A 15,627-nucleotide genomic window follows, 5' to 3' on the forward strand; every position below is an offset into this window, starting at 1 on the left:
GCATCCTCTGTCGGATGAACGCCTGACGCGCGTCATGTGTCCGCCTCTGCTTCCGGACCTGACCTTGTTTGGCCGGTGGATATAGTCCGGCGGGCTCTCTTCTTCCTAAGAAAAACATGGGCGTTAGAATGACTTGAGGGCATAGACCCTATGCGTGAAATTCGCACGCCGTACCGGGCTCTCTTCTGGTCCGCACTTCTTTTTTGCCCGCCTGGCTTTAGCGGCCCTTGTTGGCTGTCCACCGCGGGCCCGGCACTCTGCCTCAAGGATTTCCCCTGCAAAACGAAACACTATTGGTCTACAACATTCAAAATAAGGCAGGGATGGATCTCCTTCGAGGTACCAGGACTTCGGCCTTGGCTACCTTTGAGGCTGGAAGTAATCTGGGATAGTCGGCCGTAATGGCCACTAAGGTGTTATCCTCACTCAATTGGTGAAACACCCCATCAATTAACTCCACACATAAGTATGGATCCTCTTGGGAATCCGGATCGAGGGACCGTTCTGGGTCCTCGGGCTGTGGGGGAGAGCTGTTGATCTCCTTCACCGTCAGGCGTAACTCATGCGTTAATATCACCAGACTGAATACTCAATCATGGGAATTTCGAAAGCGGGTAGATAAGTAAAATTGTTCGCTTACCCAACTTGGAGGATTGTTCATGGAGAATCCGCCCTCCGAGTTCACACGGAGGAATTCTTCTTCTTCTCCCTTGTACAAAGCGGATAAAATTCTCGTTAAGGTGGCGGCCGAATCTGGCCCCTTAAGGTGGCATCGTCCTCCCCGTTGAAATCCCACATGGGGTGGCCTCTATATTGAAGCGGCTGCACCCCCCGCTTAATGCATATGGCCATGACCTTAATCATGGTCAGTCCGGAATGAGCCAACAACCTTATCCGGCTCATCAGGTAAAGGATGTCCCTGTCAGTTTCCCTCTGAGGATTCCGCGGGCGCCAGCTCAGGCGCTTCTTCAACAGAGCATTATTGAACTCAGGGAGGCCGATCCGTACAAGGTCCGGCAGGGGGACGTCATCTATGTAAAACCACTCCGAGGGCCAGTCCTCGGACGCCCTCTTTGGGGTGCCGGATAGATATCCGGTCACAGCAATGCGCCATAGTTTGGCTCCACCCACTTGATAAATAGACCCCTCCTGAGAACGGGGCACGAGGCAAAACAACCTCTTCCATAGCGCGAAATGGGCCTCAACGCCCAAAAATAGTTTGCAAAGGGCCACAAAGCCCGCGATATGAAGAATGGAGGCAGGCGTGAGGTGATGTAGTTGGAGGCCGTAGAACTCCAGCAACCCTCGGAGAAACAGATGAATTGGAAATCCGAGTCCTCTTATTAAGTAAGGGACTAGGCATACCCGCTCTCCTCGAGTGGGATGGGGGATGCTCTCTGCTTGCTCTCTGCGGTGGCGATCCTAGCTCGAACTGGGACCATATATGCTGGGGGAAGAAGCCCCTTGGATTGAAGCACTACAAGTTCACTGTGCAGGACGGAGCATCTCCCCCAATCCCCAGGCTTGGGGCTGGGAGTGCGAGAGGAGGAGCCTCGTCGACTGTCCATGATGGAATGGATTTTTTGGTCAAAAATGCTCCGATGAAAGCTTACGAAGGGGAGATGGTGTGGTTCGGATCTAGATCCCCGTCTCTTTTTATAGACAGCTCATTTGAGTTGCTAGGGGGGGAAGTGCAAAAATACCCTGGCTTTTCGTATTCGTTCGACACGTGGAAAATGGCCTTTATTGGGCGTGGAAGCCAAGGAGCGCAACATTTATCAGAAGCCGGACACTATTCTACAAGTATATGAAGCTGGAGACGAACCCGCCTTGCAATGCCGAAGACAACTTGCGCGACGGACTCGTCGTCATTGAAGCCTGGTTCGGATGGCCGGACTAGGACCTTTGGCCGGACTCCCGGACTATGAAGATACAAGATGAAGACTCCGTCCCGTGTCCGGATAGGGACTTTCCTTGGCGTGGAAGGCAAGCTTGGCGATACGATATGAAGATCTCCTCGCATTGTAACCGACTCTGTGTAACCCTAGCCCTCTCCGGTGTCTATATAAACCAGAGAGTTTTAGTCCGTAGGACAAACAACAATCATACCATAGGCTAGCTTCTAGGGTTTAGCCTCTCTGATCTCATGCTAGATCAACTCTTGTAATACCCATACCATCAATATCAATCAAGCAGGAGTAGGGTTTTACCTCCACCAAGAGGGCCCGAACCTGGGTAAAAACATCGTGTCCCTTGTCTCATGTTACCATCCGCCTAGACGCACAGTTCGGGACCCCCTACCCGAGATCCTCCAGTTTTGACACCGACACCTGTCCATTGTGTTCCTAAAAAGGGAGGTATTACCGTTGTTCCTAATGATAAAGATGAATTGATCCCGCAAAGAATTATTACAGGTTATAGGATGGTAATTGATTTCCGTAAATTAAATAAAGCTACTAAGAAAGATCATTACCCTTTACCTTTTATCGATCAACTGCTAGAAAGACTATCTGGACACACACATTTCTTCTTTCTAGATGGTTATTCTGGTTTCTCTCAAATACCTGTATCAACGAAGGAAAAATCTAAAACAACTTTTACTTGCCCTTTCGGTAATTTTGCCTATAGACGTATGCCGTTTGGTTTATGTAATGCACCTACTACCTTTCGAAGATGTATGATGGCTATATTATCTGACTTTTGTGAAAAGATTTGTGAGGTATTCATGGATGATTTCTCCGTTTATGGATCCTCTTTTGATGATTGCTTGAGCAACCTTGATCACGTTTTGCAGAGATGTGAAGACACTAGTCTCGTCTTGAATTGGGAGAAGTGCCACTTTATGGTTAATGAAGGCATTTTCTTGGGGCATAAGATTTCCGAGAGAGGTATTGAAGTTGATAAAGCTAAAGTTGATGCTATTGAAAATATGCCATGTCCCAAGGACATAAAAGGTATAAGAAGTTTCCTTGGTCATGCCTGTTTTTATAGGAGGTTCATTAAGGACTTTTCTAAAATCTCTAGGCCTCTGACTAATTTATTGCAAAAAGATATTCCTTTTGTCTTTGATGATGATTGTGTAGAAGCATTTGAAATACTTAAGAAAGCTTTGATCACTGCACCTATTGTTCAGCCACCTGATTGGAATTTACCCTTTGAAATTATGTGTGATGCTAGTGATTATGCTGTAGGTGCTGTTCTAGGGCAGAGAGTTGATAAGAAATTGAATGTTATCCAATATGGTAGTAAGACTCTTGATACTGCCGAGAGAAATTATGCTCCTACTGATAAGTTTAGACCTTATATTGTTGATTCCAAAGTTACTATTCACACTGATCATGCTACTATTAAATATCTTATGGAAAAGAAAGATGCTAAGCCTAGACTTATTAGATGGGTTCTCTTGCTCCAAGAATTTGATTTGCATATTATTGATAGAAAGGGAGCTGAGAACCCCATTGCAGACAACTTGTCTAGGTTAGAGAATGTTCTTGATGACCCACTGCCTATTGATGATAGCTTTCCTGATGAACAATCAGCGGTCATTGATGCTTCTCGTACTGCTCCTTGGTATACTGATTATGCTAATTACAATATTGCTAAATATATACGGCCTAGTTTCACATACCAGCGAAAGAAAAAAATTCTTTTATGATTTAAGACATTACTTGAGCATGAACAGGAACATGAACAGGAACAGGAACAGATCCTACGCAAGTGTCACTCTGAATCATATGGAGGACACCACGCTGGAGATAGAACTGCACATAAGGTATTGCAATCTGGTTTTTATTGGTCTACTCTCTTCAAAGATGCTCGTAAGTTTGTCTTATCTTGTGATGAATGTCAAAGAATTGGTAATATTAGTAGACGTCAAGAAATGCCTATGAATTATTCTCTTGTTATTGAACCGTTTGATGTTTGGGGCTTTGATTATATGGGACCTTTTCCTGCCTCTAATGGTTACACTCATATTTTAGTTGTTGTTGATTACGGTACTAAGTGGGTAGAAGCTATTCCAACTAGTAGTGTTGATCATAACACTTCTATTAAAATGCTTAAAGAAGTTATTTTTCCGAGGTTTGGAGTCCCTAGATATCTTATGACTGATGGTGGTTCACATTTTATTCATGGTGCTTTCCGTAAGATGCTTGCTAAGTATGATGTTAATCATAGAATCGCATCTCCTTGTCACCCACAGTCTAGTGGTCAAGTAGAGTTGAGCAACAGAGAGCTCAAATTAATTTTGCAAAAGACTGTGAATAGATCTAGAAAGAATTGGTCCAAGAAACTTGATGATGCATTACGGGCCTATAGAACTGCATATAAAAATCCTATGGGTATGTCTTCATATAAAATGGTTTATGGAAAAGCTTTTCACACTACAAAAAAAATACACTTCCATGATGATACGTGATTGTCACAGTAGGTCGCGTTTTTTGTCATGCATGTACATCCATGACAAATTTATGACAGAATCAAGATAGTCATACATGTGCTGTCGTAGAAGTGTTCCATGACATTACCAAAATTATCATCACGGAAGTGTCCACTTCCATGACGATAAATCACACGTCACAGAACTGCTTTCGTCAAGGGTGACCGACACGTGTCATCCACCATAACGGAACGTCGTTAAGCTATCGGGTCGGGTTTTTGATCCGATAACCCGTTAACAGCCCCGACCAATGGGGATTTTCCACGTGTAAAATCATCATTGGCTGGAGGAGACACGTGTCAGGTTTGCTCTGGCAGAGGTGTCACTCATCCAATGGGCGAGACGCGCCTATGATATGTTGACACATGGACCGGCCCATCAAGTTTAAATGGGCCGGCCCAACTAAAGGCCCACGAGATTTTGCGGACCATAATGGGCTGGCCCAGCTAATGGCCCACAAGATTTTGCGGGCCATAACGGGCCGGCCCAGGTAAAGGCCCACAAGATTTTTGTGTGCCATAATGGGCCGGCCTAGGTAAAGGCCCACAAGATTCTTGTGGATCATAATGGGCCGGCCCAGCTAATGGCCCACGAGATTTCGCCGACATTAATTGGCCGGCCCAGCTGTAGGCCCACAAGAATTTGAGGACCCTAGTAGGCCGGCCCATTAACTGGCTGCCATGTTTTGGGCCAAATGCCGGCCCATATTTGATCCGGTCCATTAATGGCCTGCCACGTTCCGAGCCTAATAGTGGCCCATATGAGATCTGGCCCGTTAAAAGCCTACCACGTTCTGGGCCAAATTATGGCCCAGATCAGGTACAACCCTTTATGAGGCTATGGGCTCAATTATGGCCCATATCAGATTCGGCCCGTCAAGTGGACACTATGCTTTTGGGCCCACTTGCTAGAGGCCCACTTAGTAATTCGGCCTGACATTAGTTTTGGCCTCTTAAGGACCCGTTTAACATTTCGGCCCTATATTAATTTCGGCCTGTTAAATGCCCGTCATATAGTTGGGCCTAACTACGGCCCGGTTTGCATCCGGCCTGCTCGCAGCCGATATCTGATTGGGCCAAACAAGGACCGAGACAATTTTGGCCTGTTAAAAGCCCATGATTTGATTCGCACAATCATGGCCTGGGGTTCAATTAAGGCTGCTGCCAGCCCGTTAGCTGTTCGGCACATTTTAGGCCCAACCTACATCGTGATTGCATGACGGCCCGATTATGTACCGTAATTTTACGGTTTGGCCGGTTTACTGCGAAGACAGGATATATATATACAGTAAAATAACTGCAGCATCGTGAATAAGAAAAAACCTAGACTATACAATAAAGAAATTACAGCATATTACATCCACTGGGCATCAAAGTTCGCCACTATGATAATAAAGCACAAGCAGACAGCAGATTACATACACTGGGCATCAAAGATCGCCACCAGTGCAAATAAACACGCCGACAAAAAATATACAAAACCGACAGCACTTCAATAGAGTTCAAGAAAGGTTAGCCCTGTTGGGGAGCTGCAGCGCAAGCAGCTGAGCAAGATGATGAGACTGCGCTTGTTCAACACTTAAATCTTCCTCACTCTGAAAGATAAACAAACAGACAGGTGACAGGTTTTTCACATAAAAGTATCAGTGCTGACAATTCATCACATTTTTTACTGACGAAAGTGACACAGTTTAAAATTGCATTAACACAATATGGTATTGTTCAGGTCAAGACATGGCAGGAAATGACATTATGAAGGAGTTGGCAGCTTTACGACACCACTAGATTACATATCAAGAACTCATAAGTATCAATGGTTAGTGTGCTGTCAATTTATCCCATTTCAGATTGGCAAATAAAGAGACAGTTTAAATAATGCTCCCTCCGTCTGGAACTACTTGTCATCAACATGGATGTGTCTAGAACTAAAATACATCTAGACATCCATTTCAATGACAAGTATTTTCGGACGGAGGGAGTAGTAGAATGATATGACATTATTCATAATTAAGACATTGTAGAATATGACATTGTGCTGTAGTGGGTAGGTTCACCACACCACTAGATTACGGATGAAGAACAGAAGCATACATGCAGTGTAAAAGAAGATCACTTGCTCTGTATAGTTTAATTTACATGGTATGAATAAGGAACTTGGTTGTACAACTGAAAACTTAAATTGAGAAAGGACAAACTTTTGTTCATGAACTACATAATAAACTTTAAACATGCAATTTGATGCAAACACCAAAAATAAATAGCTGTTGCAGTCATGCCTAACCAAATATATACAACAAAGTTTGAAGGCTTGAGATGGACAAACTTACATTATTGGTGAAGAGAGGCTCTATAAAGGCCTTGTCCATGCTGATGGGGGGGGGGCAATTCAAGAAGTTTACCACATAATCTTCTTCATAAGCATTGCCTTTATTCTACATTTTGTTAAGAGTAAATATAGATGTGATAATATACGGAAAAAAATGGAGAATATTTAAGATAAGATGAAGAGTGATGCTACATAACCAAGTAGCTATAAATGTAAGTACAGCGATACAGGCAAAAGGTACAGCCAAGAGCAATGCACAGCTAAACTTCTTCAGTACCAATCTTATGGTAAGAGTAAATATAGATCTGATGTGTAGAAAATGGAGGGCAAAGGAAAATAAGCTGCAGAGTGATGGTACATGAACAACTACCTGTCATTATAAGTACACTGATAAAGGACAACATGTACTTACAAGAACAATGCAGAGCTAAAAAAACATTGGCATTGGATATATTCTACACTAATGTAACCATTCATACAGATCAGATAATTTGGAGCGAACAATTGATAAGCAAGCTATCATGCATACTGCTGTCACATAATGAATCAGGTATGTATGCAAGTATAGTGATACAGGACAACAGGTACTAACAAGAGCAAAGCAGTGGGCAGCATATTTGCGATATCCTGTCGTTCTTTTCAAACCAGAATTCTTCTTCGAGCAGATTTCCTACAAACAAGATCCATAAGGCACATGCGGAAAAGTAGAAGTTCAAATTGTCATGTGATTTCATAGACAGTACCTCATCCTGGGAACGAGACCAGTCTATAATAAGGTTTTTCCATTCAATGTCTTCTCAATTTAGCACAGGAGACTTCACCAGAAATTCGTTTATAGATTTGCCACCAAAGTGTGATTTCCTCAGGTAATACCGATACTGCTGCAATGCTTCCTTGAAAAGCACAAGCAAGCTTTGCTCGTCATGACTATCCAGATTGACCCTCGCCTAGTTACAACAATGTAATGTAAATCATTGATGTGTTCAATCAGCAGAAAACAGGAAAATAATAATCATGAATAATAGCACTTACACGTAAGTTGGACAGGAAGATGTGAAAATGGTGTTTGTCTTCACAATAATCTTCCCATGATGGGAATATATGCACGTAGTCCCTAACAACATTGAAAGCATTGTCTTTTAAACTGGGAATAAATGGAATGGGGTTCCAATCTGCAGGAATTGGCCGTCTCTACAGTTGGGATAGGTCTTCGGTCGGTGGACTTGTTGTACTTTTTGTTGGAGTGGGATTTTTCTGTGGTACAACTGGTGCTATGGCAAATGAAATTGGTATACCTTTTGCTGGAGTGCAGGTCCTGTGTGGTGGGGCTAGTGGTGTGGAGCAGGACAGGCCAAATTAGAACAGGCGCCTTGATGGGTGAATAGGACAGGCCATCTGCCTTTAACTCCTCGAGGTTAGAATAGTCATTAGGATCATATTCCGAACAAGAGTCAACAGGTGGGGAGCATATGAGTTTCATTGCATCCAGAATGGCACTCAATGCCTTGGTGCCAATTTTGTAAGTCATTGTAGTGTTTAGCTTCAAGAGTGGACTGTTGCTAGTGCGACACAAAGCAGCTACATAGATCATAGTGTAGATATAACGGGAAAACCTTAAGCATCAGAGTAAAATGAGCAAAGTGGAACTTGCTGGAATATATGTGCTAGTATTGCCGGTACGGCTAGAAAGGCTTCGGATACCATCTCTCTTCAAGTGAAGGTGCGGTACTGTTAATATCAGTATAGCTCTCAAAGGCGACACAGCTCTGCGCATTTCCTTGCTATTCTTATAGGATTCAAGTGGGCAGGCCACTACAAATCCTATTCCTATGTTTACAAGATCCTACGAATCAAAGAGGCTCAAAGTGTCCATCACAACCGACCGTATAGACCTCTACACTGCAAATGTCCCTGCTCATCTTCAGAAAAAGGAACATACTATACTACTAGCATACTCCCTCCGTTCCAAAATATAAGTCTTGGTAGAGATTTCCACTATGGATCACATACAGATGTATCCAGATACATTTTAGAGTGTAGATTCACTCATTTTGCTCCATATGTAGTCCATGGTGGAATCTATACAAAGACTTGTATTTAGGAACGAAGAGAGTACATATTAAAGAAGAACGGAAGAGGAACATGGTAAAGAAGAGCAAGCAGATTTTGGATAATAAAATGTTGGTTGCACAGTGCCCACACATGATGAACCAGAGCGCATTAAGAATGCAACTCCCAGCTGTCTCTCGACCATTTCAGGCGGTTGGATGAAGATCCTACGTCTCCTAACCCTTCTTCTTCCTCGTCTCTGATTCTTCCCATACAGAACACCGCATGGGACGCCGGCCGGACCACCGGCCCCACCGCCTGTGTTCCTCCGCCACCCCCACCCCCAAGCCGCGTTGAGTTTTCTTCGTTCAGCGAGGCCCCACAACCACCCGAGCCCCTTGGATTGCATCGGCGAACTCCGGCGAGCTCTGAAAAATCGACTGACCCAATTTTGAAATTTAGTCTACTGTGATTTAACTAGTGTGGAATATAAAAGGGGAAACCATAAGCATTGGGAGTATAGTGTTGAGCGTTCCTTGGCGGATCTGAGGGTGCAAACCAGACAAAGGCAACTTCGTAACCAAGACAAGAAATCAGAGTAAAGCAGTGGCGATCTATTTTCTTGTTGCGATAAATAAGTTGAGCAGATACGAAAGAGTACCGCCTCTCGTGCGGCACCGTGTATGCATCTGCTGAGAATTTGATGGTGATGCGGTAGCGATGGCTGTCGGCGGCATGGAAGCAGATCTAGGAGGGTAGACGGTGGCGGCGGAGCGCGGTGGACGAGACGGTCGTAGGAGCGGCGCCGGCAAGGTGGACGATGGTGGGGATGAAGAGAGAGGACGAGATGCAAGGATCCTGGTCTGAAGGTGTGGATGAGAGAGGTCGATCTCTTGTAATGGACGGCGGCTTCGGGGTATCAGCTCTGGCATGGTGGACGAGGACGGCGGTGGATGGGGTGGCGGATGGCGGTGGACGGAGGAGGGTGGGGTGGAGAGGGTGTTTTGGCGCCCACGGAGTACGAATGGGGAAAAGGAAGGTAGAGAGGAAGGGGGGAACCATGTATTCAGGGCGCGCTTGTCTCAAATGCGAGGAAATTTACAAACTTAGCCCCCGTTTCAAATTTCTACTACATCACAGCAACATTAGTCAGTTGGGGATAGGACGGTACTCTCGCATACACCGAATATTTGCCGACGAGAGTTTGCTTTTGGCGCCCACCATGTATGAATATGAATCGGGGAGGGAGTCGATTTCGGCCGACGGCACACTGTGTTTTGGCGCCCATCGTGTATGAATCCGGGTGAGAGGCAGTTACGTCACGTTTGGGTGAAATTCCAAACCTATCCCTATCTAGACCTATAGATATCCAGCAGATAGGCTTTGCATGGCAGGGATAGGCAGTAGTGATTTCCATCTCGCAGATTTTGGTTTCGGGCGGTTACTGTGACTTTCTCCGCTTCGTTCAAATTTTGCAGAGTGCACGTTTACCGTGCCAACTCAATCCGAATCCCGTTTGTATTCTACTATTTTTTTCGGGTGGCATCTATTTTCAATTGGAATTACATTCTATATACATCATTTTTTATATATATACTTTCAAAAGCACAACAAAGAATTCTGCTCCTTTATATGTATAATATGATTTACAAATACAACTATCTCGAAATCTTAAGGTTGAATTCAAAAAAATTAACCAAATTATGTTCTACTAAAATGTATGGATCAGTAATATCTACATATTAAATAACATAGATGTGCGTGAATTCATATGAGTATGCATGTTTGATAGATCAATTTTGGTTCGAGTATCGATTACATGTATCATCATCTCGAATTCAAATATTTGAATCGCTTTTTTGTTCACTCCTTTCACGCCCATCTCTCTCGCATGCATGCTCCTTCAGGTAGCTATCACTCTCTTTTCTCCAGCTCACCCGCATGCTCACTTCATGTTTATCCTATCCTCGCAAACATGGTCTCTCAACGTCTCCCTTGAGAAGTGTCACACTCTCCCTATCATTATACATTACACGGTTTTCATTATCTCTCACGTCTCTACTATTCTCTGGTATCACTCGGTACCTATGCTTTCTTTTTCACCGCCACACACACAGTCTCCACTCGTCTTTCACTTTGTCTTTCTCTCTATGAGATTCTCTCACACACACTATATGTCTCTACATATGACTCATACCACTAAAATTACTCTCTCTCTCTCCTGTAGACACAACATTTGTTGCGGTCTCCTTTCCGTCTCCATCCCAGACTGACACCGATCACACAACCCCGACTACCGTGTCCTCTCTCTCTCTCTCTCACACACACACAACTCCTGCTTCCACCCCACTTCCCGACTACCGTCTCTCTCTCACACACACAAAACTCTTGCTTTCGCACCCCGACTCGTATTTCTCTCACAAACATTTATCGACTAGCTAGCCTCTAGATAGGTTTATACACCCGCACACTCATGCTTCCACCATCGCATACATGTCTCTCTCCCGCTCCTTGTATCTATGTTGCTTTTTCTTCCCTTCTTGAGACACGCCCTCTCGATCATGCACACACACACTATCGCCTCATTTTAAGCTGATACCTATCGCACACACACTACTTCTGTCTTTGTCACACATGCACTCCGTCCTCCTCCACTCTCCCTCTCTCACACACACACATGGGCTTTTTGCAACAACTAGCAAGATGCCCATGCGTTGCACGAAACATCAAGATGCATTTGTATGAGTAGTTTATCTTGTGGGGGAAAAGGATGAACGAGGGAAGACCTTATTTGCAAATGTGGAGAGGGGTGTGGGTATCTTTTTGCAAAATTGCCATAGTTTCCTTCCTATCCGTCAGATATAGATCGGATGGCCTATATTAGAGGATGGCAGGCACACGATCATCACCGACAATGCTTTTTATAAGAGTAGGGATAAAAATAGAGTTGGTGATGATGGTGGGCCTGCCATCCTGCAATGTAGGTCGTCCGATTTATATTTTACGGATAGGAAGGAAAATATGGCAATTTACCCACACTCTTCACCACATTTGCAGATAAGGCCTTCCCTCATTCATCCTTTTCTCCCACAAGATCTTGATGTTCCGTGCAACGCACGGGCATCTTGCTAGTAGGAGTAGAAATTAGACATATACCACTTCTCGAATTTTGAAACCAACAACATTCCTCCCTTATCTCATCAAAACCGCCAAAGGAATATATTTTGAGTGAAACATAACATATTTTTAGTGATATACGTATTTCAAAACTAGACTTTTTTTATCAAATCGGTGAATATGTATTAATCTACTTTGATCGTGTGGCAACGCATTGGCACATTGCTAGTAGTTATTCTAATTATTTGGACACTAGACAAACAGTGGAGTACATATACGAAGAGAAGAGGCGTACGCACGCAGTCAGCCTCTCGTTGTCTCGCACACATGAGTGTTACATAAAGGCGATGTTAACAAATAAACACTAAAACCCTAGGTGCATGATTGCTGCATTTGCGGGTACCGGGTACGTGGTGGAGCACCTTTGTAGGAGTTGATGGTCGGGACCACAGGTGAACGACTTGGAGCGCGGTGGCTCGCCAGTTGCCATAGATCGAGTAGCCACGTTTAAAATATCGTTTTTTAGCGGGGTTAAGAGTTCCGATTTTCAATGGCACGGTATAAGTAGTAAGTAGTTTTTAGAACGATTGGTATGGAGAAAAAATGGAATTCATAGTACTACGTACCTCGTTGGCGTATGGTTGTATGGGTTTATGTTACGAGATGTTGAACCTAGTAGTTCTAGGGCAAATACTATGGTTTAGATTTAGATGCTGGTTTTTGGTAATCGGAAGGGGAAACCCTTCTTTGATTAAAAAAACTACTACCTCCATTCTGGTTTACTAGTCCCCATCGTACTTTGGGTCAAAGTTTGTCCATGAATTTTACTTGTAAAATGTGAATGGGAAACGAGATTTTGTTATACCCAAACAAAAAAGGACTGGAGGGAGTGATTGCTCTAACACGGACGCGATCTCTCATAGCGCAGGCATTGAGTTGGCGCGCCGGCCTAGAGGGCCGCACTCGCTGCAGGACCGGCTGAGCATGCCTCCTCGCCGCATGCAACCAGCTTAAGACTGCCCTGCCTGCCTTCATTGAATCCGTGCGTGTGCCGTCAACACGTCCTTCCGCCAGCCGGCAGGCATTTTAGAACACAAAAAATGACTAAAATATAATTAATTTACGGATGGTCTTGACTTGTTGTGCTCGCACTGGTAGCAAGAACTAGTAGAGGTTTTTCTTTATTTATAACTCTCCTCACATTTTTTTGGCTTTGAAGTGAATCATGGTTGTGGACATTATGTATGAATGTGCAGATATTTGTGAACATGAGTTTGATGTGGAAGTTGAACTTGGAATGTCGGGCTTGCGCGTGAACTATACCATGTCCAATGCTTCGTCTGTTATTGTTTGGAAAGTAATTGCTATTATTACATGACCCAGAAAAAAACATTTTGTGTCACATCAGTAGATGCACATACATCACAATAGGTATGCTAACTGGATAAACATTTGAACCTAGCTATTATGAAGGAAATTTTATATTGAGAACAGTTTTAGATAGCAGGAGACGCCTAGCCTGCTCTGCCTCTGCCAGCTTATTTCTGGCTTCTTCCATCTCTTCTTTCGCTGGGGTGAAGAGAGCATCTGATTGCTCTTTTTGCTTCTTCAGGAACTCAGCTACATTCTCAAGGGCTGCTGCACGCTTTCTTTCAGCCTTTATGAATGCCACGAGGACACGAACAGCTGACGACTCCACCTGGCTTGTGTGTAATCCAGCATCATCTGGGAATTTGCACCTTGTGTCTAATCCATCATCATTAGGGAACTGGCACCTTGTGTGTAATCCAGCCTCATTTTGGAAACATGATCTCAAGGTTGACCATACTTCCCTCCTCGCAGGAACTGCATCCTGACATGAAGTTACTTCTTTTTTAGATCAATACTCAGAGAAACCTAGATCCATTTAGTAGAAGCCAGATAAATAGAACTCGGAGAAGTGAATTCAAAAGGAAAAGTAATATAAAAACAGACTACAAGGTGAGAACACTCACTTCCTACATCAAGTTAAAAACGAAAGCATTAGGATGATTAAGACTCTTCTTATTACACATCAAAGAACACCACGCTTAAGAGAAACAGAAATTACAACATATACACATCGAAGAACACGAGGCTAAACGAAAGTAATTGAAAGGGTGTTACTTACCAAAGCTCGTTTTACAGGTTCGGTGAAGCTCCTCTTTGACTTGCCACGCTCCTTAAAGATGTCCCGAATATCCCATGTTTGCTCTTCATTGCTCCGCTGCATGTTCACACTCGTGGTTTTAAAATCTCAACATGGCAAGAAAAATACTACTAGTAATACTCGCGCATCTTGTGGGCAACATTAAAGCACTCATCTGCCATGTTAGAGCATCTCCAACAGAATTGCAACACGCGGCGCTTTAAAAAAGCGTTTACAGTGCTAAGATCGAGAAGTAGATACTAGAGAGTAGAGGATAGTTGTCAGCATATATAGATAAAAAAAGATACCCATACCCCTCTCCAGATTTGCAAATAAGGCCTTCCCTCGTTCATCCTTTTCTCCCACAAGATAAACTACTCATACAAATGCATCTTGATGTGTGCAACACATGGGCATCTTGCTTGTTCTAAAAACATTTCCATCATTTGCCACACTGCTGGTTGCAGATGAAAAACCTACCCAAGCACAACGTGATACAGGAGCGATGCACAATTACAAGCTGATATTCTATTGGACAATGGAGGCTATAACCAATTACTTTTACGGGAACAATAGCACCCAGGAAAATTGAAGGGTAGGTATGAACAAAATTGGAACTGCACATGTACTGCTAAGTGATTCAATACACACATTACCAATCGAGGAGGAGAATGATGGTCGCGGCGGCCTCTGTGAGTCATGGTCGGCAACGGGAGTCCGTTCATTGTCCACGACGGTGGTACTTCTGCGCTTGGCATCGGCTTCCGGGAAGCAGATCTGAGACCATGGAAGACGATGTCGGGGAAGAGGCTCCGTATACGACGACGACGGTGGACCGGCTCAAGTGCGATGTACGAGGTCGTCGATGAGGCAGATGCGCTGCGGTGGACGAGTGCGCCGATGTAAAGGGGAGGAGCACGAAGGCTGCGGTGCCGTGGAGAAGTCTATTTTGCGGTGGAGATAGAAAATGGGGAGTATTCAGGTGTACTACTCTGGGTGCCGGGGTGGGGCTGGCTAGGTAGGGTGAACCTGAAGTTACGAAAACAGCCCCCTACTAAGCGTCGTCCGTAGGCCTGTTCCGAAGGCTATGATGGTAGCTTCCCACTGATCGAATCAGGGTCGCGGGAGATTTTCCCGCCGACCTCAAAATTTTGTGACATTGTACTCTCCGTGTGGCGTGTTGAGTGATTCGACTAAGCAACTAGCGAGTAGTAGTAGTAAACTCTCCATATTAGGTTTGACCGAAGTCAAACTTCCTAAAGTTTGACCAAGTTTATATAAAAATATAAACATTTACCATAACAAATATGTATGATGTGGAAGTACATTCAATAATGAATCTAATGGTATTTATTTGTTATTGTATATGTTAATATTTTTTGTTATAAGCTTTCTGAGAGTTTACAAAACTTGACTTTGACCAATGCTAATACGCGGACTAAAATAAAAAAAGAGGGAGTACACATTTGTTTTCTTAGTTTGTAGTGAACTAATCATTTGTTGAAATTGTGAAATAAATATATTAGGCTAT

Source organism: Triticum dicoccoides, chromosome 6B (assembly GCF_002162155.2).
Source record: "Triticum dicoccoides isolate Atlit2015 ecotype Zavitan chromosome 6B, WEW_v2.0, whole genome shotgun sequence".
NCBI lineage: Eukaryota > Viridiplantae > Streptophyta > Magnoliopsida > Poales > Poaceae > Triticum > Triticum dicoccoides.